This window comes from Tripterygium wilfordii, chromosome 1 (genome assembly GCF_013401445.1).
Source record: "Tripterygium wilfordii isolate XIE 37 chromosome 1, ASM1340144v1, whole genome shotgun sequence".
NCBI classification, from domain to species: domain Eukaryota; kingdom Viridiplantae; phylum Streptophyta; class Magnoliopsida; order Celastrales; family Celastraceae; genus Tripterygium; species Tripterygium wilfordii.
In genome coordinates, this window is record NC_052232.1 from 3,584,155 (window position 1) to 3,609,842 (window position 25,688).

The 25,688-nt window shown below is 37.7% G+C and overlaps 1 pseudogene; it reads right to left on the reverse strand.

Annotated features, from left to right (window-relative positions):
* Window positions 1–10,223: 10,223 nt before the first annotated feature.
* Window positions 10,224–13,136, reverse strand: LOC119998845 (annotated as a pseudogene).
* Between the last annotated feature and the right edge of the window lie 12,552 nt (window positions 13,137–25,688).

The following is a 25,688-nucleotide window of genomic DNA, read 5'->3' on the forward strand; positions in this document are numbered from 1 at the left end:
ATGAAAATCCTGTAAATTATTATAAAACTTTGAAAAAATATTATAAATTAAATCCATCCAAATAAAGTACTAAACAAATAATAACACTCTCAATCTCAAATTAAACACAATATTACCAAACTCAATCTCAAATTAACAAACATCATTATAAGAAAGTCAACATAATTAACCATATAAATGATAAAGCCCAAGTCCAACATGACCATTTAAATCTCAATTAGGTTCAACTTTAACTCTTTTAGTTAATTATTTATTTATTTTGTTTATATTTCGTTATTTTTTACTGAAAAATTCTCAATTTTGAATTTTTCCAAACCAGACAACTGTCGGTTGAACTGATATTTGACCAGACTGATATCTCATTGATATTTTATTAAATTATACTGGTGTCTCCTTTAGTTTACGGTCAAACCGGTTGAACCGGTCAGCCCAACCGGTATTTTAAAACTCTATTTTTTTTTAGAAATATTAGATAGTGATTTCTCAGCCAAAAAAGTCAGAGAAAGAAAAATTAAAAGCTAACCCTAGCCGTGCCCTAGTTGCTACGATTGATGTGAATAGGGTAGATAACAAGAGATGGAATGAAAGGAAATATGATATTAGGAACACAAATATGAGAATCACTCTCTAGAAAATGGAATCACTCCAAGGAATCTCTCCCAAATACAAGATAATTAATCAAATCCAAATAAGTTGGTCAAACAAGAAGAAAAGATTAGCTTAAATAAGGATTATTCTCCTATTGTTGTTGCTTGACTCTTGCCTATAACGTAGCTGGCAATTTTATGCTAATATTTCTCCATTAATCAGGTAGCTGATCATGATGACTGGATCAACGGGATAGAACCGCATCAACTGAGATTTTATCCTTCAATGTATTTGACTTTGTTAGTTGTTTCCAAAATGGTGAGAAGATCTTTATACTCTTGTAATTCCATGGGCTCTTCAAACCATCCTCCTTTATTGTTCACTCGGCCCATATCTGCACCAACGATTGCCCTGTGATAGGGATTCACCATCCTTGGAAGTATGTTGGTTTTCTTGTGCAATGAGGCTTTGAGAATAAGAAAGAAATGTTTCGGACAGTAGAGAAGTCATTTGTGTATTACCCAAGTGAAGATCAAGGAATCTAGCTTGGACCTTGATAGTAAAGTGCCTGGTTGAAAATTTTGTATCCGAATTGGTCCTAGGGCTTTATGTTGTATGATGTTTTTGTATTTGTTTTTTCTTTTTGCTATGACTATGCTAAGAACGATTCTAGCATACTTCCGCACACTCTAGACATGATCTAGGATACTCACAAAAGATATGGACATGAGCATCGGAGTGCTAACAGGCAGCCAAGTCCTGCCCTCCTTTTGTTCTTGTAGTATTCAGGAGGTTCATCATCGAATATGGATGACAACGGATTGGGTACTCTTCTAATTAGGGAATACTAGGGCTGTGCAAATTTCGGTTGTAACCGAATTTCCGAACCGAACCGACCGACCGTTAACCGAATTTATCGGTTAATATTAACCGATTGGACGGTTCGGTTAGAGATTTGTTAGTATTTCGGTTTTCGGTTAATGGTTCGGTTAACATAAAAAATTAACCAAATTAACCGAACCGAACCGAAAATATATGATATTATATAAATATATAATATATGTAATAATATGTGTATATATATATATATATATGATTATTCTTATAAATATATAATTATGTTATTAATTTTCCACATATTAATAATTTAATACTTATATTCTTCTAAAAAAATCTACTAATACTTGTATAAAAAATTCAAAATAAATATAATATACATCAATTAATAAGTATTAATTCATGTTACCAAGTACCAACTTAGTAACTTACCATGTAATGTAACACCTTCAATATATTATATATTTATATTTATCATGATTAAATATGATGATGAAATTAATAATATGACAAAACAAATACTATAAACCATTAAACCCTAAATCCTAAGGTTAAAGGTCCCAATAATATAAAATCTTAAATCTTTTGTTTTTTTTTAAATGGGAACCCTAATTCCTATAAAACCTTATGAATGTAAACCCTAAACCCTATTAACTATATAACTATATAACTATAGTCATGTTATAAACTTCAACCCTAACCGATAAAATACTAAACCTATAAAATTATACTCTAATAATATAAACCCTAAACTCTAACACTATAAAACCTTAAACCTTTTATTTTTTTTTTAAATGGAAACCCTAAACCCTATAAAACCTTATGAATGTAAACCCTAAACCCTATTAACTATATAACTATAGTCATGTTATAAACTTAAACCCTAACCGATAAAACACTAAACCTATAAAATTATACTCTAATAATATAAGCCCTAAACTCTAACACTATAAAACCTTAAACCTTTTGTTTTTTTTAAATGGAAACCCTAAACCCTATAAAACCTTATGAATGTAAACCCTAAACCCTATTAACTATATAACTATAGTCATGTTATAAATCATATTATATGCTAAATTAGTAACACATTCCACATAATATAAATATATAATAAATGATTAAAAGATCATGTTGTACGATATGCTATTATTTATTATTGATTAGGTGATAAATGATAAAATGATTAAAAGATGAGATTATTTATTAATATGTCATTATTATTTATTAAAATATATTTATGTACTATAATTATGGGCCATTGATCTAAAAAAATCAATGACGTTTGGGCTTTGACCCAAAATATAAGGCTTTTGTGTTTTGGCTTTGGGCTTTGACTTTCACCCAAAATATTTGGAATTAACCGAACCGACCGAAATCCAAACCGAAATTTTAGGTTAACCGAATCGATGGTTAACCGTCTAAAAAATGATGGTTCGGTTAAATGGATGAAATTAACCGAAAAAATTTGGTTAGGTTAAAAATATGTCCATAACCGAACCGACCGACCGATGCACACCCCTAGGGAATACCAAAATTATTTTCATTTAAGGTAACTTATACAAAAATCATTCCAATATCGTTTAAAAAATCATTTAAAATGTTATTACTATAAATCATTTTTTTATCAAAGAGTTCGGATACCTTAAACTCGGTATCAAAAAACAAAATCATTTCCAAGTCCATGACGGGTTTGTAAATAAAAAAACAAAACTATTTCCAAATCCTATAAGACCAGTTTTCAGGTTTTAAAAGACTCGGGTACCATGCAAGTAGTGCATAGATTGGTTTTTTACCAACCCTATCATCGACGTCACAACATATCATGATATGAATCTAGATCATCAACAAGATCATAGTTTATTGAAAAAGGAAAAAGAAAAGAGCGAAACAAAAAAATAGCAGGTGGGACAAATTATTTTTTTTCCCTCTTCCGTATAAGGCATTTTGGAGCATTTTTGGAGAATAAAGATATTATATCATTTCATGTGTGCGGATTAGCGAATTATTGAGCCGAGCTGAATTTGAACTAGCACAGACATATTGCAAACGAATTTACTATCCATCCCCATAAACCGCCGCTTAGGCATAAAATCGCACCAACAATTGAGTTGCCTAACAGGCGTCGTTTGTGGGTACTTGATTACACATTCTTTAAAACTTAAGTAAAGTCTAAATAAATTAAGAAGAAAATAAGAGGAATACATATCTTTAGCTTTTATTGAATTATTATGAGAAGAAAGTCTAAGAAAAGAAGAGAAATACGTATATATTTTCTCTTTTTATTGAATTATTAGGAGAAGCACATATAAAACTAGCATTTGACGAAACAAGTACAACCATCCGAACCACCGGTGCAATATCCGCGTGCTTGTGGATTCTTGTCAACTACTTTACAATACGCATCGCATCGAGCGTTTGTACTAAAAGAATTTTGTTGATATTGTTTTCCTTAATTTACACAGATAGAAATACAAGTATTTATACAAGGATAAGAAGAGAGTAACGGCTACTCTCTGACAACTACTGAAAGACCAGAAGCCTTTTTACAGAGATCCGTTGAGACACGGAACTCTTTTGAAAACATGAAAGTATAAAACTAATTATGGGAGAAGCCTTTTTACAGAGATCCGTTGAGACACGGAACTCATTTGAAAACATGAAAGTATAAAACTAATTACGGGCTTGAATGGGCCTCATACTAATGGACTTGAATTTGATTGAGATTGGGCTGGGTTCTCCTTTTTACCCTCCTTCAAGATGGTGGGTTCTCTTAACACACCAATCTTGGACCGTAGACTTGTAAACCGGGTTCGAAGTAGAGATTTTGTCAATAGGTCAACCAGTTGATCAATGGTAGATATTTTCTGAACTTTTAAGGTGCCGTTGTTGACGAGGGAGCGGACAAAAGATAAATCGACGGCGATATGCTTCATCCTGGAATGGAGAACGGGATTCAGACTAAGACTGGTTGCCCCTTGGTTATCACAGTAAAGTGTGGGAACAGTTGGAAGAGGACAGTGCAATTCTTTAAGAAGATGTGTAAGCCATATAGCTTCACAAGCAGTAGAAGCTAAGGAGCGGTACTCAGCTTCGGTGGAGGAGCGCGCGATCGCTCTCTGTTTTTGAGATTTCCATGAGATGAGAGAGGATCCGAGGAAAACGAGGTAGGCTGTGGTGGAAGAGTGATCATCAGGATGTTCGCCCCAATCGGAATCAGAGTAGGCATGTAAGGCAAGAGGGGAGGACGGTTTGATGGTGATGCCCAGGTTGAAAGTTCCTTTGATGTAGCGTAGAAGTCTTTTGAGGAGAGTCCAGTGAAGATCAGTAGGTTGACTCATATATTGAGCTAATCTATTGACGGAGAAAGAGATATCTGGCCTTGTGAGATTTAGATATTGTAGACTGCCAACAAGATGCCGATAGAGTGTGGGATCAGATAAGGGTTGTCCATCTGTGGATTTTGTCCGGAAGGGCACAGGTAAGGGAGTGTTGACGGCCTTGGCTCCAGCCATATCGGCACGTTCAAGCAAGTCCCTGATATATTTTTGTTGGGAGAGAAAAAGACCATTTGGAGTTTGAAGGACTTCCACGCCAAGAAAGTATGAAAGATCACCAAGGTCTTTAAGAGAGAATTTATCAACGAGATCCTTAGTGACCCTGCAAAGTAGAGTTGGATCAGAAGCAGTAAGTATAAGATCGTCTACATAGACAAGTATATACATTGTATGATGAGAAGTATGTTTTATGAATAGAGAAGGATCTGCTCTGGAGTTAGTAAACCCCATTGCCGTCAGACATGAACTCAGAGCCAAATACCAGGCACGAGGAGCCTGTTTCAACCCATAAATAGACTTGTGCAACTTGCACACTGTCGCAACCGGGGTCACGACGCGGACCGGCGATGAAAGGATGGAAAATGATTTAGAGCCGCCACCAATTGATTTAAGTGCAATTGGACACTAGAAAATGGTCTACGAACCAGAGAATAGGTAAGGGGGTCTATTGAGTGTGGGGAAGGTGTTAGGCACCCCACAACTCCCTAAAAGGTTACCTAGATTGATCTATGTGTTTTTTCTTGAAAAGTTATTTCTCCAATATAAATGGTATTTTGATTTGAAAAAGATAACATAATTAAAGCATAGGCAGGAGCTGAATGTCATCAAGTCCTCCTCCTAATTAACTTCAATTTAGTTACCATTATTTTTTGAGTACAAATGATACCTTAATTTGAAGAGATAACATAATTAAAGCCTAGGCAGGAGCTGAATGTCATCAAGTCCTCCTCCTAATGAACTTTAATCTAGGTATCTAATAAATTAATTTATCATTGTGTTTAGGAATACAAATGACAGTTTAATTTCAAGAGATAACATAATTAAAGCCTAGGCAGGAGCTGAATGTCATCAAGTCCTCCTCCTAATGAACTTTAATTTAGGTATCTAATAAATTAATTTATCATTGTGTTTAGGAATACAAATGACACTTTTGAAAAGATAACATAATTAAAGCCTAGGCAGGAGCTGAATGTCATCAAGTCCTCCTCCTAATGAACTTTAATTTAGGTATTTAGTAAATTAATTTATCATTACGTTTAGAAATACAAATGACACTTTAATTTGAAAAGATAACATAATTAAAGCCTAGGCAGGAGCTGAATATCATCAAGTCCTCCTCCTAATGAACTTTAATTTAGGTATCTAGTAAATTAACTTACCATTGTGTTTGTGAATACAAATAATACTTTAATTTGAATAGATAACATAATTAAAGTTTAGGCAGGAGCTGAATGTCATCAAGTCCTCCTCCTAATGAACTTTAATTTAGGTATTTAGTAAATTAATTTATCATTACGTTTAGAAATACAAATGACACTTTAATTTGAAAAGATAACATAATTAAAGCCTAGGCTGGAGCTGAATATCATCAAGTCCTCCTCCTAATGAACTTTAATTTAGGTATCTAGTAAATTAACTTACCATTGTGTTTGTGAATACAAATAATACTTTAATTTGAATAGATAACATAATTAAAGTTTAGGCAGTAGCTGAATGTCATCAAGTCCTCGTCCTAGTTGACTTTAATGTAGTATCTATTAATTTGTTTATGTGAAAATTTGATAGAGATGCGGTTATTGAATTGATGGATTGGCAAAACTAAACCCCTAAACATGCATACTAATCATATTAAATATGCAATAAACTAAACTACACTACTTTACACTACCTTTCATTATTTCCACTACCCTATTACATGACTTACATTTACAAGAATATACATAAAAATGAGATAAAAAAATAAAAAGATATAAAAAAAAATACAAATACAAATATGGCCACAGAGCCCGGTCCATTACTCAAGCCCAATCCAATCTCCAAATATGTGTCCCGGCCCAAGTCCTCTAAGTTACCTCTTGACCCATGTGATCCACTCAGTCCAAACCCAACATCAAACACAAAAATGGGTTAAAATTGTGCTCAAATGCCATAGAAACTCAAATAAAATCAAGTCCATATACATTATAAGCACACATATACAAACACATATATTCAAATATACCTATACAAATATACAAAACGGGATGTATACATACAAACACAGATACAGAATATATATATATATATATATATACACACACATACACACTGTATATATATATATATATATGCACGCACTATATATATATATACACACACCCACACACATCTACGCACACACAATGCACACATATACACACGCCCACTGCATATATATGTACACACACACTGCACACCTATATATACATACACTATACATATATATACATATATTTATCTCTGAAAGAAATGGAATAGCCACTGTATATCAAACACTAGGATCCCAAGCATCCAAACAAAGTATTACAAACGGACATTAACCAAGGATGTATACTACTGCATGTATCGAAGGATTCAGAGCTACTACCGGGAGTAAATCATGGCATTCAGAGAACAAAACCCAGAGCAACCAAAACCAGATTATCACCAAGACAAAGAGGCCGAGAATGATAGAAATTTGTTCTGATATTTACCTCTCCCGCTTTCCCTTTCCTCTCTTTGCTTTCTCTCTTCTTTCTCTTTGTCTTGTGCCGCTACTTCCTCTCTCCCAATTGTGTTTTATTTTGTTTTGCTTCACCAAAAACCAAAGCCTCCTTCTCCTCTCACGCCTCCTCTCTTTTATTCTTTTTCTTTCCCCAATTTGTGCCACATTTCTCTCTTTGTCTCCTTTTTTTTCTTTCCCCAATTTGTGCCATACATTTCTCCCTTTATTCCCCCACTTTCCTTTCTTTTTCTCCTTGTCTTCCTCCTTTTGTTGGCTTTTTTCTCTCATGACCCCCATTTCCTTATTTCTTGGCTTTTTCTTTATTTATTTTTTTAATTATGTCATGGCCCCTACTTTTCCCCCAAAAGTCTCCCCTTTTTTCTTTTTTTCTCTTTTCCACCGAAATCCTCCAAACCCTTTTCTTATATATATATTTTTTATTTATTTATTTATTTTTTGTATTTTTGGCCAGACGAAAACCGGTTACTACAGCTGCCCCCCTTTGTATGTCTTTTACGAAATAAAAGGCAAACAAAGGCGTAGTCAACCGAATTTCGTATGGGAATTAAAATGCACGGGATCACTATGGCCATTCCCGGCTTGGCCAATGTTTGTGCAAGAAAATAAAGGGGCACGGGATCACAAGGCCATTCCCGGCTTGGCCAATGTCTGTGCAAGAAAAATAAAGGGCATGGGATCACAAGGCCATTCCCGGCTTGGCCAAATGTTGGTGCAGAAAATAAAGGGCACGGGATCACGAGGCTATTCCCGGCTTGGCCAAATGTTGGTGCAGAAAAATAAAGGGCACGGGATCACGAGGCCATTCCCGGCTTGGCCAATGTTTGTGCAGGAAAATAAAGGGCACGGGATCAAGGCCATTCCCGGCTTGGCCAATGTCTGTGCAGGAAAATAAAGGGCACGGGATCACAAGGCCATTCCCGGCTTGGCCAATGTCTGTGCAGGAAAATAAAGGGCACGGGATCACAAGGCCATTCCCGGCTTGGCCAATGTCTGTGCAGGAAAATAAAGGGCACGGGATCACAAGGCCATTCCCGGCTTGGCCAATGTCTGTGCGAGAAAAATAAAGGGCACGGGATCACAAGGCCATTCCCGGCTTGGCCAATGTCTGTGCGAGAAAAATAAAGGGCACGGGATCACAAGGCCATTCCCGGCTTGGCCAAGCCATTCCCGGCTTGGCCAATGTCTGTGCGAGAAAAATAAAGGGCACGGGATCACAAGGCCATTCCCGGCTTGGCCAATGTTTGTGCAAGAAAATAAAGGGCACGGGATCACAAGGCCATTCCCGGCTTGGCCAATGTTTGTGCGAGAAAATAAAGGGGCACGGGATCACAAGGCCATTCCCGGCTTGGCCAATGTCTGTGCAAGAAAAATAAAGGGCACGGGATCACAAGGCCATTCCCGGCTTGGCCAATGTTTGTGTGAACTTTATGCAAGAAAATATCCATGAGTGTATGAATGTATGAAGAGAAATTGTATTTTATTTTTTTCATTTTGAAAATTCGACTTCGGTTAATTGTCGTCAGCACCATCACCCCTATCATCCTGCCATTATCCCTCGTGAGAAGACTGCATCTTTTGATTCCATCCTATCTTCAATCTGCCATGTTACCCTTATTCTTGTATCTTTCATTCTCTTTTTGTCTGATCTTCCCATCGATTATCTGATTTCCATCAAATCCGACATACCTTTAATGCTAAACAAAATCTCCCTGGCCTCCACTAATGCCTTTTAACGCCATTTAATTTCTTTTAGCCCTCCTAGAGTTAAGAACACCACAATCTCTTTGGCTCCATCATGCCTTTTAGCGCCATTTAATTTCTTTCAGCTCCTTTACAGCCAAGAACACCAAAATCTCTCCGACTCCCCCATGCCTTTTAGCGTCATTTAATTTCCTTTAGCTCCTTCATAGCCAAGAACACCAAAATCTTTCAAGTCCTTGTGAAGAACAATATCCTAATGCACTTGTCATAATTCTCTTATTACTTTACTCAATTTCAAATAAATTCAATAGCATGGCGATGCTTGTTCTATATGAGAATTTTACGCAAGCAATCAAAAATTTGATGAAAACAATCAATGAATTAGGAACTCAGAAATGAATGACCTCAGAGCATTTTATTAAAATGGATAGATAACAAGAGAAACTGACGAGGTACGTATATGATTCCAGAAGGTTAGAAACAAAGGAAATAGCAGAAATCTTTGCAAGATATAAATGAAATAATTCCGATTCCGCACAAAACTGCCCCAGTTTTGTGTGCACCCACTTTGCAATTATTGAATCTGACTATTTCCATATGAAGCTTCTTCCCCACAAATTCATCACGTATATCTTTGATCATAACCAATTTACCTTCGTACAGCCTCGCTATCTGTCATTCATTGTATTTCCTTATATTCATCTCAAATCCTCAAAAGGCCTCTGCCTCATTCCCCTCAGTTGCTTTCACCACACCTTTCTGATATCAACGTTACTTGAACCTCCCAGGAAGGGTTTTCACTATAGTAGAGACGTTTCTTTTTTCCCTAATTTTGCCTGAAGCGCCCACGAGGGATTTTCACTCCAGCGGGATTTTTATTGCTCTAATTTTTGCCTAGACCGCCCTTTCGGGTTTTCAATCTAGCGAGCTTTTTACTCTAATTTTTGCCTAGATCGCCCTTTGGGGTTTTCAATCTAGCGAGTTTTTTTTTTTTTTTTTTTTTTTTGCTATGGGTAATACTTTTTGATGGCGTCTGCATTCACCGGATTAGGCAATTCTTCTCCATCCATTCTTGTCAAAATTAATGCTCCTCCTTCAAAAGCTTTTTTCACCACATATGGTCCCTCATAATTCGGTATCCACTTCCCTCGGTGATCCTTTTGAGGTGGCAAAATCATCTTCAACACTAACTCTCCCCCCCTGAAGCTGCGAGGCCGAACTTTCTTATTATGTGCTTTCATCAATCTTCTTTGATACAATTGCCCTTTACAAATTGCTCGTAATCTTCGTTCTTCAATCAAATTCAACTGTTCATATCGCATTCGAGTCCATTCTGATTCTTCCAATCCTGCCTCCAGAACTACTCGAAGGGATGGAATCTCCACTTCAATAGGCAAAACTACTTCCATACCATACACCAAGGAGAAAGGAGTCTCCCCGGTAGATGTGCGTATTGATGTTCGATAACCATATAAAGCAAAAGAGAGCTTTTCATGCCAATCTTTGTAATTCTCTGTCATCTTCCCGATGATCTTCTTGATATTCTTATTCGCCGCTTCGACAGCCCCATTCATCTTTGGACGGTATGGAGTTGAATTATGGTGACTAATTTTGAACTGGTCACAAAAATCCTTCACCATTTTGCTATTGAAATTTGTGCCATTATCAGTGATAATTCTTTCTGGGACTCCATATCGACAAACAATCTCTTTTCTCAAGAACCGAACGACCACACTACTCGTCACATTAGAATACGAAGCAGCCTCCACCCATTTAGTAAAATAATCAATAGCAACCAAAATGAAACGATGCCCATTAGAAGCCTTCGGCTCAATCGGACCGATGACATCTAATCCCCACATCGAGAAAGGCCATGGTGATGTCAACACATGTAATGGATTAACGGGAACATGTGTCCTGTCTGCATAAATCTGGCATTTGTGGCATCTGTTTGCATAACTTATGCAATCCCTCTCCATGGTTAACCAATAATACCCTGCACGTATAATCTTCCGTGCCATTGCATATCCACTGGAATGAGTCCCACATATTCCTTCATGAATTTCTTCCATAATTAGTTCAGCCTCCGCCATATCAACACAACGCAGGAAAACTATCCCATCATTCCTTTTATAAAGAACATTTTCACTCAAGAAGAAAGATCCCGCCAATCTCCTGATGGTGCGCTTATCATTCTCTGATGCCCCTGATGGATATTCTTTCTTTTCAATGTACTGTTGGATATCATGATACCACGGTTTACCATCAGGCTCTCCCTCCAAATTTGAACAGTAACCTCGAACTTCTTGTTTCTCAATTTTAATTAGCTGCACTTCCCCTTTTGGGTCTACATCAAACATTGCTGCCAAAGTTGCCAAAGCATCTGCTATTTGATTTTCTTCCCTGGGGATATGATCAAACTCAACCCGATCAAAAAACTTGACTAACTTTTTGATATGTTGGTAATATGGAATGAGCTTGTCATTTTTAGTTTCCCACTCATCATTCAATTGCCTAATCACCAACTGTGAGTCACCATAGACCTGTAGCCTCCTAATCCCCATATCAATAGCAGCTTGAATTCCCATCGTACATGCTTCATACTCAGCCACATTGTTAGTACATTCGAAATACAACTTAGCTGTAAACGGGATAATATTCTCATCAGGTGATATTAACACTGCACCAATTCCACATCCCATGATATTAGAAGCCCCATCGAACAACATAGTCCATTTTGCCAAATCCTTCTGATTCCCCTCTTCTATCGACACAGTCATGACATCAATATCTGGAAACTTCAAATCCATAGACTGAGTATCATCAATTGCTCCATCTGCCAAATAATATGCTATCGCGCTCCCTTTGATTGCCTTCTGTGTGACATACAAAATATCATATTCTGATAATAACATCTGCCATTTAGCTATCCTCCCTGAAAGAGAAGGTTTCTCAAAAATGTATTTGATAGGATCCATCCTGGAAATCAACTACGTCGTATGATAAAGCATGTACTGTCTAAGTCGATGTGCAGCCCAAACCAAAGAGCAACAAGTCTTCTCCAACATCGAATAATTTGCTTCACAACTAGTAAACTTCTTGCTTAAGTAATAAATGGCATGCTCTATTCTTCCCGATGAATCATGTTGTCCAAGCACACATCCCATCGAACTATCTGAGACAGTCAAATAGAGGATAAGCGGTCTGCCAGCCACAGGAGGCATCAACACTGGAGGACTTTTCAAGTATTGTTTGATCTTTTCGAATGCTATCTGACAATCTTCGTTCCACTCAGTAGAGTTACTCTTACGCAATAATTTAAAGATAGGTTCACAAGTAGCCGTCAACTGTGAAATGAATCTGGCAATGTAATTCAGCCTTCCCAAGAAACCCCTAACTTCCTTTTCTGTCCGAGGGGGTGGCATCTCCAAGATCGCCTTCACTTTATCAGGATCTACCTCAATTCCTTTCCTGCTTACAATGAAACCTAACAACTTCCCCGAGGTTGCCCCAAATGTGCACTTAGCTGGGTTCAACTTCAATTGATGCCTCCTTAATCGATCAAACAACTTTTGGAGATTCACAATATGATCTTCACCTTCTTTGGATTTTGTTATCACATCATCGACATATACTTCAACTTCTCTATGCATCATGTCATGAAACAAAGTGACCATGGCTCGTTGATAAGTAGCACCGGCATTCTTCAGACCAAACGGCATGACTTTATAACAAAAAGTTCCCCATAAGGTAATAAAAGTCGTTTTCTCACGATCCTCTGGTGCCATCTTGATCTGATTGTAACCCGAAAATCCATCCATAAAAGAGAAAGTTGAATGTCTAGCTGTATTATCCACTAAAACATCAATATGGGGAAGTGGAAAATTATCCTTCGGGCTTGCACGATTGAGATCTCTATAATCGACACACATCCGCACTTTTCCATCCTTCTTGGGAACAGGTACAATATTTGCCACCCATTCAGGGTATCTAGCCACTGCTAAAAAACCAGCATCGAACTGTTTCTTCACTTCATCTCTTATCTTCAAAAGCATATCTGCTTTTAATCTCCTTAGCTTTTGTTTCACTGGGGTACATTCTGGAATCAATGGCAACTTGTGAACAACAATACTTGTATCAAGACCGGGCATGTCCTGATAAGACCATGCAAAGACATCCTGGTAATTATGCAATAAATCTATCAACTTCTTCTTGCTTTCTCCTTCGAAAGCAGCTCCTACCTTAACCTCTTTTTTCTCCGTTTCAGTTCCCAAATTAACAACTTCAGTTATCTCTTGGTGCGGCTTTATTAGTTTCTCTTCTTGATTGACTTGTCTTAACATTTCAGGTAAAATCTCAATTTCTTCCTCTATTTCATAGTCAGATTCAATATTGCTAATGGGTGCATCAAAATCTGGTTCATTAAGTTCGTCATCTTCGTTATCATCATTTTCAATCCTGTGAAAGAAATGAATAAAAATGGTTTTGAGAATGGAGAACAAAAACTCAAATGGGAATGAAGAAACATGAATATGGATGACTGTCAAAAGACTTTCATTTCATGGAAAAGGGAATATGTACAAAGATTGAACTTGCAATCGCCATACTATAAGATTTATTGAAAGCAAAGTAAAGCGTGCTCATTACAAAAGACCCAAACGAAGGCCGTGAGCTGGGCTCACGATGGTAGTGCACTCGGGATTACTCTTGCAGGTTCTTGAGAGATACTGGGAGCTCCAGACAGGTCCAGTTGCCTAATTTGAAATTTGAAGGACGCGAGATGACAAAGCAAGGTCTAGCAGTCGCACTCTGTTCCTCTTCCACCACAGCTACTTGGAACTCTTCAAACTGAACACATATATTTGCCAAAATTGCCCCAGTTTTATCTGTCGAGTTTCCAAATGACAGTTTTCCAAAAACTGCCCCAGTATCAGCCAAATTTATCTTGTTCTGCATCCCTCCATACACAAAACTGTCATAAAGCCAGGGAATCGGTTTCTTTTCAACTTCCAATTCCTTTCCTCCCAAACGAGCAAACCTCTTCGCCTGTTTGTCTGCTTGCACACGGTTCCAGTCAATCCTGGTTGGCTTATAACCCAAGCCCCAACGTTCTGGATGTTTCACCATTTCTACTGGCTTCTTAATTCCTTGTCGATTCTTACCAAGTCCTTCTCCCGGGCGAAACCCCTTTTTCAACATAAATTTTGCTACATTCTTCGTAACCTTGGATACTTGTGGCTTTAAGGGAGAAAGTCCTTCCTTCACATAGCTAGCACTAGCAATTTCAAAAGATTGGAATGAACTCTCAATCCCTTCTGTCGGAGCATCAATAGGATAATTATTAGACAAACTAGCAACCATCCATTCTGACTGGCCCTTTACTATATAAACCCTTCCATCATGAACAAACTTGAGCATCTGATGCAATGATGAGGGAACGGCTCCTGCAGTGTGAATCCAAGGTCGTCCCAACAGGCAACTGTAGGTTGGTGAGATATCCATTACCACAAATGGTACATTGAAAGTTACGCTTGCAACCTGTAAAGGTATTTCAATTTCTCCCATAATCTCTCTACGTGTTCCGTCGAATGCCCTTACCACCATCGGTACTGGTCTTAAATAAGATCTGTCAATCGGCAGCTTTTCAAAAGTCTCCTTTGGTAAAATATTGAGCGATGACCCATTATCCACCAAAATACTTGCTAATTCCTTTCCACGACACATGGCTGAAATATGCAAAGCTTTGTTGTGCCCTATCCCTTCAGGCGGAATATCATCCTCAGTAAAAGACAACAAATGAGACGCCAACACATTTCCCACAATGCCATTAAAAGAATCTGTAGGAATCTTGTCTGATACGTACGCCTGATTTAACATTCTCATCAAGACTTGTCGATGCGGTTCAGAACTCATTATCAACTCCAAGATCGAAATTTTTGCAGGAGTTTTCTTCAATTGATCCACTATCATGTACTCACTCTGCCGAATAATTTTCAGGAACTCCTGGACTTCCACATCAGTTACAACTTTCTTTTTCTCTTCTGGGCGTACAAAAAGACCTTCTTCCGGAATAGAACCAGATCCTTCAACTTCAGGTATTACTTTCCCTTTTCTTTTACATTCAGCTTCAAGATCCACTATCGGATTCCCTTCTGGCTCATTTCTCATGTAACATCTCCCACTCCGGGTAACTTCACTAACACCAGAAATATTATCTACCATTTCTCCTTCAACCTCATAATTCCATGGCACAGCCTTGTCATTCTTGTACAAAGGATCTATCTTTGGTTTGAGTGGCCCAACTGGTGGCGCATCTTCCACATAATACCGCAAGATAAATTGCGGAGCGTGATTCGGCCTAGGCCCTTGATAATATCCTCCTATGACACTGACTTCATTTAATTGGCCTTTCACCTCAAACTTTATTATCTTCAAATCCATCAACTCTTGTACCTTCTCCTGAAAACCACAACAATTCTCAATAGCATGTCCCCTTTGTCCTCTATGGAACTCACAAGTCTTCATGTCATCAAAAATTCCACGTTGAATGGGTGTATCCACTGCCACTTCCTCAACTAATCCTTCTTTCCTCAACACCAGAAACAACTGGCCCAACGGCATTGCAATCTCTGATACCCATCTTTTTGTAGCACAAAATTCTTCAATGGCATTCACCCCCTCCTTCTCATGATTAGGCAATGGATTGTTGTTGACATTTGGTTTATTGATTGCACTAAGATCCAGCCATTTCGCCTCAATCATCCCCTGGACTATCCTTTTGAATTGTAAACAACCTTCAGTTGAGTGCCCGGGTGTTCCTCCATGATATAAGCATGTGGCATTAGGATCATACCAATGGGGATATGGAGGTTGGTGGACCCGTCCCGGAACAGGAGCCACTGCTCCTTGCGCTTGAAGTTTCGTGAAACATTCAGCATAGGTTATGGGCAAAGGATCGAAATGCTCAACGGGTCTTCTGGGTCTTTGGTTTTGGAAATTTGGACGAGGGTTTTGGTAAGTGTTTGGGTTTTGAAAATTTTGGTAAGTGTTTGGGTTTTGGAAGTTTTGGTAAGTGTTTGGGTTTTGGAAGTTTTGGTAAGTGTTTGGGTTTTGCGAGTATTGATTGGGTGATGGTGCATTGAATCGGGGTGGATAAGGATTTTGGGTGTGGGTATGATTATAGTAGGCTCCTGGGCTTGACATCCTTGGGGCATTGCTTCTAGGGCGATAATCTGAAGTAGGCACACTATAAACAGCTGGATTTGAATCAAAATTCACATAATGCACTTCAGCCTTCTTGCCTCTACTTGCTTTAGCTGGGTCTGATTTATCATGGGTGGGATAATGTAGAGTACCTCTCTTCATACATCGTTCAACTCGTTCTCCTGCCTGTATCATTTCAGCTAGGTTATTGTGGCCACCTCCCGCCAAATTGGAAGTATAAAGTTCCTGGAGAGCATCAATAAAAGCATTCAACAAATCCTTCTCTGACAGTGGTGGAATTATCTGAGCTGCCAAATCCCTCCATCGATGAGCAAACTCCCTGAAGCTTTCCCCGCTCTTCATTGTTGTATTCTGCAGATCATAAATGGTAGGGATCTTCTCTTCATTGTACTTATATTGCTTCATAAACACTTCAGCCAAATCCTCCCACGAAGCTACTGATGAGGGATTAAGAGTATTAAACCACCTTTGAGCTGCCCCAATCAGACTATCTTGGAAATAATGCATCAACACTTTCTCATCGCTTGCATATGGTTGCATACGTCGACAATACATCGTTAGATGATCCAATGGAACTCCAGTGCCATCAAACAAACTGAATTTTGGTAGTACAAAATCATGCGGAATATTCAGATTCTTCACAAGGCACAAATTGGCCGGATTCAGCATCCCTGAAACATTAAAACCCTCCATGGCTCTTAATCTCTTTTCCAACTTTTTAATGGCATCCATTGAGTTATTTTCTTCATTCTGAACTCCCTCATTCACTACTCTGGCGGTTACAGCTTCTGCAACATTAGCATCGACTGGGAAGGGATTATCATGCGCATGGGTCTCAACTGGATGAATATATGTCGGATTCTGAGTGGTTGCCTATTGGGAAACATGCTGATGCTGATGCAACCCAGGCGAAGGCTGATTACGAATAGGAGTAAACCCGGGTGGGTAAGTTGGTATTTCCTGGTGCAGATGATTCTCAGGAATCTCTAGTGTTTCAGAATTTTCAGCTGCTCCCTTTCCTTTCATCAGCAACGGCCATATTCTTCATTAATAGGGCCATTTGCTCTTTCAGTTCAACTATATCCTGATTCTGACTCTGCTCCCCTGTTTCATGATCCATATTCTCAGTAATTCTTGATTGTAGGCGAGTCTGATAGGGGTGACGGTGTTGCTTCTTGGACGCTATGATTATTTATGATTTTTTGTGCATTATTGAAAACAACGACATTAGTTCTCATTTTATATTTTTTTCAAAAATGTGCGTTCATATGGTTATTATTTGTGCAAATCCTAAGAAATAATTAAACAAGACGGTTTAAAACAATTGATCTATTATATGTGCAATAGTTATGTATATGAAAGGTATATATGTACATGTATGGATGATTAACGAGTGTGCAAGCATATATGGTCATGTATGGATAATTAACAAGCATGCACATGGGTACAACCTAGGCTAACATATACATGGCAGGTGTATGAACATGTGTGGTTTAAGAAATGTATATATACAAGTATAATCTAACTAATGCATTAAGTACATATGAATATGTAAATAAGGGATAAAGATACATGGTATATAATGTACAAGAATATAGGCATGTGAAATAAATAGTTAAGGATAGGAATGCCCCCTTTGTTCCTAAAATGGGTAACACCGCCTAAAAATTTCTAGAGGTTTAGAACCATGGCTACGGTTTATCTATGGTGCATATGGGTGGTTTAACTAACTAATCGCGAGGTCTCTGGATCAGGTGGCTTTTGCTCCATTGGATCACAAAAGCCCATCCCTTAATGTCATAAGAGGACGTCAATCCAGGAAGGTGTCTTCCCCCACCCATACAGGGAAGTGAATCCCATGAAAGTGGTAGGTCAACCTTCACTAATCACTAAGTAACCCGGGTATAGGGTTATGTGTGTGTAGTGATATGTGAATGTGTGTGTGGGGGCATACAAACCAATATTCCTAACATTTAAATTCCACAAAGCCCATTTCTGATGAAGATATCTACAACATTGAACAAATCCATCAAATTCTTCAAATTTAACATACAAATACAAATAGGAACTAACATAAAAACTATACAAGAAAAGCACAAAAATAATCATACAGGCTCAACCCCTTTGGTATAAAAACCAATGTCCCCAGCAGAGTCGCCAGTTGTCGCAACCGGGGTCACGACGCGGACCGGCGATGAAAGGATGGAAAATGATTTAGAGTCGCCACCAATTGATTTAAGTGCAATTGGACACTAGAAAATGGTCTACGAACCAGAGAATAGGTAAGGGGGTCTATTGAGTGTGGGGAAGGTGTTAGGCACCCCACAACTCCCTAAAAGGTTACCTAGATTGATCTATGTGCTTTTTCTTGAAAAGTTATTTGTCCAATATAAATGGTATTTTGATTTGAAAAAGATAACATAATTAAAGCATAGGCAGGAGCTGAATGTCATCAAGTCCTCCTCCTAATTAACTTCAATTTAGTTACCATTATTTTTTGAGTACAAATGATACCTTAATTTGAAGAGATAACATAATTAAAGCCTAGGCAGGAGCTGAATGTCATCAAGTCCTCCTCCTAATGAACTTTAATCTAGGTATCTAATAAATTAATTTATCATTGTGTTTAGGAATACAAATGACAGTTTAATTTCAAGAGATAACATAATTAAAGCCTAGGCAGGAGCTGAATGTCATCAAGTCCTCCTCCTAATGAACTTTAATTTAGGTATCTAATAAATTAATTTATCATTGTGTTTAGGAATACAAATGACACTTTTGAAAAGATAACATAATTAAAGCCTAGGCAGGAGCTGAATGTCATCAAGTCCTCCTCCTAATGAACTTTAATTTAGGTATTTAGTAAATTAATTTATCATTGCGTTTAGAAATACAAATGACACTTTAATTTGAAAAGATAACATAATTAAAGCCTAGGCAGGAGCTGAATATCATCAAGTCCTCCTCCTAATGAACTTTAATTTAGGTATCTAGTAAATTAACTTACCATTGTGTTTGTGAATACAAATAATACTTTAATTTGAATAGATAACATAATTAAAGTTTAGGCAGGAGCTGAATGTCATCAAGTCCTCCTCCTAATGAACTTTCATTTAGGTATTTAGTAAATTAATTTATCATTACGTTTAGAAATACAAATGACACATTAATTTGAAAATATAACATAATTAAAGCCTAGGCTGGAGCTGAATATCATCAAGTCCTCCTCCTAATGAACTTTAATTTAGGTATCTAGTAAATTAACTTACCATTGTGTTTGTGAATACAAATAATACTTTAATTTGAATAGATAACATAATTAAAGTTTAGGCAGGAGCTGAATGTCATCAAGTCCTCCTCCTAGTTGACTTTAATGTAGTATCTATTAATTTGTTTATGTGAAAATTTGATAGAGATGCGGTTATTGAATTGATGGATTGGCAAAACTAAACCCCTAAACATGCATACTAATCACATTAAATATGCAATAAACTAAACTACACTACTTTACACTACCTTTCATTATTTCCACTACCCTATTACATGGCTTACATTTACAAGAGTATACATAAAAATGAGATAAAAAAATAAAAAGATATAAAAAAAATACAAATACAAATATGGCCACAGAGCTCGGTCCATTACTCAAGCCCAATCCAATCTCCAAATATGTGTCCCGGCCCAAGTCCTCTAAGTTACCTCTTGACCCATGTGATCCACTCAGTCCAAACCCAACATCAAACACAAAAATGGGTTAAAATTGTGCTCAAATGCCATAGAAACTCAAATAAAATAAAGTCCATATACATTATAAGCACACATATACAAACACATATATTCAAATATACCTATACAAATATACAAAACGGGATGTATACATACAAACACAGATACAGAATATATATATATATATATATATATACACACATACACACTGTATATATATATATATATGCACGCACTATATATATATATACACACACCCACACACATCTACGCACACACAATGCACACATATACACACGCCCACTGCATATATATGTACACACACTGCACACCTATATATACATACACTATACATATATATACATATATTTATCTCTGAAAGAAATGGAATAGCCACTGTATATCAAACACTAGGATCCCAAGCATCCAAACAAAGTATTACAAACGGACATTAACCAAGGATGTATACTACTGCATGTATCGAAGGATTCAGAGCTACTACCGGGAGTAAATCATGGCATTCAGAGAACAAAACCCAGAGCAACCAAAACCAGATTATCACCAAGACAAAGAGGCCGAGAATGATAGAAATTTGTTCTGATATTTACCTCTCCCGCTTTCCCTTTCCTCTCTTTGCTTTTTCTCTTCTTTCTCTTTGTCTTGTGCCGCTACTTCCTCTCTCCCAATTGTGTTTTATTTTGTTTTGCTTCACCAAAAACCAAAGCCTCCTTCTCCTCTCACGCCTCCTCTCTTTTATTCTTTTTCTTTCCCCAATTTGTGCCATACATTTCTCCCTTTATTCCCCCACTTTCCTTTCTTTTTCTCCTTGTCTTCCTCCTTTTGTTGGCTTTTTTCTCTCATGACCCCCATTTCCTTATTTCTTGGCTTTTTCTTTATTTATTTTTTTAATTATGTCATGGCCCCTACTTTTCCCCCAAAAGTCTCCCCTTTTTTCTTTTTTTCTCTTTTCCACCGAAATCCTCCAAACCCTTTTCTTATATATATATTTTTTATTTATTTATTTATTTTTTGTATTTTTGGCCAGACGAAAACCGGTTACTACACACACATGATTGGGATGTAAGGGATCTTCAAAGCCGCGAGGTTGCTTCATGTAGACAGTTTCTTGTAGATGACCATTGAGAAAAGCATTATTAATGTCAAGATGGTGAAGGGACCATCCACGGGAGATAGCGATGGTAAGCACGGTTCTGATGGTGGCAGGTTTGATGACAGGACTAAAGGTGTTTGTGTAGTCCAAACCCGGTCTTTGAGCGAAGCCTTGGGCAACCAATCTCGCTTTGTAACGAGCAATGGTACCATCAGGATTTTGTTTGATTCTGTAAATCCATTTTGAACCAATAGGCTGGATGTCGGGATGAGGAGGAACTAATGACCAGGTATTATGTTGAAGAAGAGCTTGGTATTCGTGTTGCATGGCAGAGAACCAATGTGGTTGCTTAAGCGCTTGACGAACAGTCCTGGGTTCAATGGAATCAGGCATAGGATGGAGGGTGGTAAGATTCAAATTTTTGGGCTTGAATATTTTGTTCATGGATCTGGTGGTCATATGTAGTGGATGAGGGCCAGAGTCAGAAGCGATGGGAGGAGTGGCAGAAACAATAGGGGGCAGGGCTGGTTGTTGAGGTGATGTAGAGTTGGTGGTATTCGCAGTAGGGGAAATGCTAGGGTTAGGGAGAGATACTGAAGGAGTTGCTGTGGAAGTAGTAGGGGTAGGTTGTGGGGTAGTTGCGGAACCAAGAATGATAGGCTCAGGGAGTGGGACGCTAGTAGTCGGGCAAGAAGGAAGAGGTGTAGGAGCTAAGACTATGAGTGAAGGAGCAGGGTGGGTGTTAGATGTAGGAACACAAGAAAAGGTGGACGATGGAGAGGATATAGTGGAGTAAGGAAACACGTTTTCATGAAATAATACATGTCTGGATAAATAGACTCGGTTAGTAGTGGGGTCAAGACATTTATAGGAACTCTAAGAAGTAGAGTAACCTACAAGAATGCAAGGTTTCGATCGAGGTTCAAGCTTGTGTTGAGTATATGGTCTTAACCATGGAAAACAACAACAACCAAATACACGGAGTTTATGATAATTTGGAGTGGTGTGAAAAAGAAGTTGAAAAGGTGTGGCAGGAGAGGTGTTGACTAAAGGTAGTCGATTTATCAAGTAGACTGCTGTCTGGAATGCATAGGACCAGAAACTGAAAGGTAGATGAGCTGTATGTAATAATGTCCTTGCTGTTTCAGCAAGGTGCCTATGCTTTCTTTCAGCCAGAGCCGTGTGTTGAGGGGTATATGGAGGAGTTTGAAACCAGCTGATGCCCATTTGGAGAAGATAACTCTTCATTTTAACATACTCTCCCCCATTGTCAGTATATAGAGAGCGAATTGAGCATTGAAACTGCTTCTCAACAAGACCTTGAAACTGAACAAAGACAGAAAAAACTTCAGATTTAGCATGCAAAGGAAAAAGCCAAGTATAACTAGTGAAATGATCCACGAAAATAACATAGTAAGAATATCCATCAATTGATTTTATGGGAGATGGTCCCCATACATCACTATAAATCACATGTAATGGAGCATTACTAGTAATAGATGAAGTTCCAAAAGGCAACTTGTGCATTTTATTTATTGAACAAGAACTACATAAAGTAGGTGCAGTAGTAGGAGACACAGTAATAGGTAAACTATTGCTTTTCAAAACAAGAGAAAGCATTTTAAATGAGGGATGGCCTAATCGATGATGCCATCCTATGTGATCAGTTGAGGTTCTTTGAGGCGCGGAAGTAACGGAAGCAGCAAAACATGTAACAGCTTGAGGGTTAAAATGATAGAGTCCATTACGGCAGCTACCGGACGCCATAACCTGTCCCGTACTGCGATCCTTAAGCAAACAATGGAAGGGAAAAAATTCAATAGAGATGTTGTTATGCTTAGTTAACTCATGGACAGAAATAAGATTCTTATGAATGGAAGGAACACATAACACATGTTTAATATGTAAAGGTCGAGTGTGTGTGTGGAATTTTGTGGTACCTATATGTGAGATATGCAAACCTGTACCATCCCCGATTTGAACCTCATCAGTTCCATCATATTCAGAGTGAGTTGATAGATTTTGAGAAGTTGATGTCATATGATGGCTGGCTCCAGAGTCCAGTAGTCATGATTGTGGATGTTGAACAACATGAGGTGGTACAGAGGACTTGCATAATTTGCAGCAGGAGCATTAAAATTGGCAGCAGGAGCATTATAGTTGGAAGCTGATGGTTGGTGAGCATAAATTTTGAATTTTCTGCACTGATTTGCAGAGTGACCTGGGATATCACAAAGTTGACATGTAAGTCGGTGCTGGCCACGGCCACGGCCACCCCTGTGAGTTGGTGGACGAGAACCACGCCAAGGCTGATTACCACGATTACCCTGCCAGTTACGATTGTTACGGCCTGAATTGGAATTATTGATCCTTTGATGAAAGTTGGCAGTAGCCAAGTTCTGAGATTGAGTTTGTTGGAGGCGAACCATGTAGCCTTCTTGTGCAACAAGCACATCTTGAAGTTCTTCAAAGGAGAAAGGAGTTTCTCGCGTACGGATAGAACCCACCATTCCAGAGTAATCTTCGGTGAGTCCATCCAAAATATATAAGGTTAAATCATCAGAAGAGATAGGAGATAGGTTTATCAATCAAGGCCAGTTCATCAGCTAGCCGTTTCACATCCTGCATATAGTCAGTGATGGATTTTTCGCCCTTTTGACAGCGAGACAACTGAGATTTCAGTTGAAGAACGCGAGATCGCGAAGTATTGGCATAGAGTTGGTGGGCTTTCTGCCACACAGCTGCACTCGACTTAACATCGCCGATGAGAGGCAGTATGCTGCCATCAATGGAACCTACAAGGGCCAATAAAATAAATTGATCTTGACTGCTCCAGGTATGGTAAACTTTGATTTCTTCTGGAGAGGAAGTAGATACAGGAGATGCAGGACAGGTATGTTTGCCATCTATGTATCCAACCAGATTATAGGCACGCAGTAGAGACAAGATCTGTAATCTCCATGAAGGAAAATTGGTGGAGGTGAGTTTCAAGTGAATAGATGAGATGGCATGTACTGTGACAGAGGTGGAGTATTCTGGAACAGAGATAATAACAGCAGAGTTAGAAGAAGACGAAGAGGAAGAAGTAGCCATGGAGGTGAACTCGTTGGAGTGAGACGCTCCGATACCATAAAAGAATTTTGTTGATATTGTTTTCCTTAATTTACACAGATAGAAATACAAGTATTTATACAAGGATAAGAAGAGAGTAACGGCTACTCTCTGACAACTATTGAAAGACCAGAAGCCTTTTTACAGAGATCCGTTGAGACACGGAACTCTTTTGAAAACATGAAAGTATAAAACTAATTATGGGAGAAGCCTTTTTACAGAGATCCGTTGAGACACGGAACTCATTTGAAAACATGAAAGTATAAAACTAATTATGGGCTTGAATGGGCCTCATACTAATGGACTTGAATTTGATTGAGATTGGGCTGGGTTCTCCTTTTTATGTACAACCTGGCATCACAAAACCCCTCACACATATACGAGCTCCCATAGCCATGTCTTATGCAAATATTAATTTTATTAATATATCTATTAATACAATAAACACTTAGCTATTACTCTTAAACGTACAACAAATAATTGACTAATGTTTCTCAAAATGCAAATATATATATATGAAATATTTACCGGAAGATAGAAATAGACCAAGCATAAGAATAATGAAGAAAAATTGCACTGCCTTCATCTTTGACGACTTCTTTTTCTTTTTCTTGAGGTATTTTAAATGTGTAAAATATGAGATAAGTGAATTAAGGGAATCAAGATGGTATTTATAAGGGAAGAAAATGAGATGATTTGGATTATTTATAAAAAGAGATAACATAAATATGGAAGATAAGCTGTATTTATTGTTTTTATCATAGTATTGGACTAATGAGATTGATTTGGATATAATTAACGAGTGAGATTGATTTGGAAGATAAGCTGTATTTATTGTTTTTATCATAGTATTGGACTAATGAGACTGATTTGGATATATTAACGAGTGAGATTGATTTGGAAGATAATATGTATATATTCTTGTGATATTTTAAATGTGTAAAATATGATATTAGTGAATTAAGGGAATCAAGATGGTATTTATAAGTGATTAAAGTGAAGAAAATGAGATGATTTGGATTGCTTATAAAAAGAGATAACATAAATATGGAAGATAATCTACATTTGCTGTTTTTATCAAAGTATTGGATTAATGCGATTGATTTGGATATATTAACGATTTCATTATATCTTCTAATGAGATTGATTTGGATAGATTAACGAGTTGACTATATTTACTAATGAGATTGATTTGGAAGATAATATGTATTTATTGTTTTTATGGTAGTATTGGATTAAAGAGATTGAGGGATTTGGGGGAAGGGAAGAGAAGGGAAATTGAGTTTTCTTCTAATTTTTTTGTTTGGATAGT